The sequence below is a fragment of the Halyomorpha halys genome, unplaced genomic scaffold (genome assembly GCF_000696795.3).
Source record: "Halyomorpha halys isolate HHAL.00 unplaced genomic scaffold, Hhal_1.1 Scaffold425.1, whole genome shotgun sequence".
Classification (NCBI taxonomy): Eukaryota; Metazoa; Arthropoda; class Insecta; order Hemiptera; family Pentatomidae; genus Halyomorpha; species Halyomorpha halys.
Window position 1 is genome coordinate 974,321 of NW_027114575.1, and position 1,866 is coordinate 976,186.

A 1,866-nucleotide genomic window follows, 5' to 3' on the forward strand; every position below is an offset into this window, starting at 1 on the left:
TACGCCATTCTCTCTATATATATATTGACTGAGACTAAAAATTCATTCTTCACCTTCATTTCATTATAATCTGAAACGCCGTTTTTTTCCAGGAGCGAATTTGCATGACTTTTCAATATAAACTCCATAAAAATAGTTATATCATTCACCAAGCGACAAATGTGAATTTGAAATGTATATCTAATTTAAAGGAAAATAAGTTCTAATAAAATGTTTTTTTATTTTTTCCAAAATATTTGCTTATATAACAAAGAAGAAACGCAAGGACTTGATTACACCACCTAGTTAGTAGACAGAGAAAGTAACTCTGTCGCTGCAAAGCTATATTGCTTCAATAGAATAGGTGTGAAACATCAATCTTAATCAACACTTCCACTAGAATTTGAAATAGATCTGATGAATTATTTAAGTAGACATCAATTATCCTTAGTTATAACACTTATAATTATCCTTTAGTTGTAAACTCATTGTTATTCGGTCATCTTGTAAATGTACATAAATGTAAATCTCATATATGTACCATCTTGTACTTTACCTTTCTCCTTGAAGACTTACTTCAAACTAAGCAAAACTAAAATTATAAACGATATTGACCTCAATCCAAGACACTACACGGGTAATGTATAGGTGTTTTTATTAGCAGTTGTCGTTTTTCCGCTGTGATGTACATTTATCTAATAAAAAAATGAGTGGACTGAAAGAGGTAATGATAAGTCGGAGGGTCTATTCTAGGAATGAGAAAATGAGGAACTGATACCTTGAGCCATTACATTAATCTGTTTCAGCTTAATGAATAGCACTTTCATACTTGAGGACTAAAATTATAGAGAATCGATAGAAAAAAAATTGAAATTGCCCTTTAATTATCTTTTACCTTGAACGAAAATACTGCTTACAAACTATGTCTCTTTACCGGTGGATTCTGTTGCTGCTTGTTGGGCTGGGGTGGCATATTGCAACATTTTGCATACCAACGCTAAATTTTTCACAATTGAGATCATGGCTGACGCTACTAATTCTGTTTGGAACACCAAGACTTTCCATCGAGCTTCATTTTACTTTTTTGCAACGCTCGCTCAACTTTGAACTAGCTTGCCTCAAAAGGACATCTTGAATAGTTGGTATTGCCATATGTACAGGATGAGAGCGGAAGCCCAGAATTAAAGGATGAGTTATTATAAAAATCCGTCTTAAGGTAAAGCGTCTTCTGTTAGATGAATATAGCTATTTTTTTTTTTTTCAAAACCCCTTCAAAATTTTAATGGCGTATTTATAAACAATGAACTTTCTCCTTTTTCTGTAGAGCATCTACATTCTAAGGAGTCTTTTGGAGTGTATTATTTTTGTTGTCAGAATTTATAAAAGTGTATAATGTGTTGGGGTACACATTATTTCTGAATTTAGCAAACCTAATCCTAATACTACGTGACCTTACGTAGTGTGTTGCCAACGCACCGGAGGGGGGCAGGTGTTATCGTGTTGAATAACGGATTCGTACAGTACTAATGTGAATCGAAAAATTTGATGTGTCGTCGCTTGATGAACTCCGGCACAGTAGGCAACTCCAACAATTGATGCAGCTCTGGTGGCCTCTTCCTCTTCATCGAATCCTGAAAAGTTTGAAGAAGGCGCTGGGTTCCATCTGATATGTGGGTAAACAATTGTGCCCCATATAGTAGTGCTGGTCTCAGAATACTTTTGTATATCTGCAGCTATACTATAGCTATACTTTCAATATAGCTTTAGCGAATAGGGTATGCTTTATATGATTTGAAGAAACTTCAAAGTGTAAGCGATATTGTTAGTTCTCTATGCCTGTGGTATCTGTATATACTGGTTTTCTTCATATATACATATGAAGACCCC

The 1,866-nt window shown here is 34.4% G+C and overlaps 1 protein-coding gene across 2 annotated transcripts in view; it reads right to left on the reverse strand.

Moving 5' to 3' along the window:
* LOC106682571 (odorant receptor 85c) overlaps positions 1–603 on the reverse strand; it is a 10,269-nt gene extending 9,666 nt beyond the window's left edge. For both annotated transcript variants that reach the window (XM_067051752.1, XM_067051751.1), the window contains exon 1: positions 536–603. The gene's annotated coding sequence lies outside the window, so the exon portion shown is untranslated. The remainder of the gene's footprint in view (positions 1–535) is intronic.
* Between the last annotated feature and the right edge of the window lie 1,263 nt (positions 604–1,866).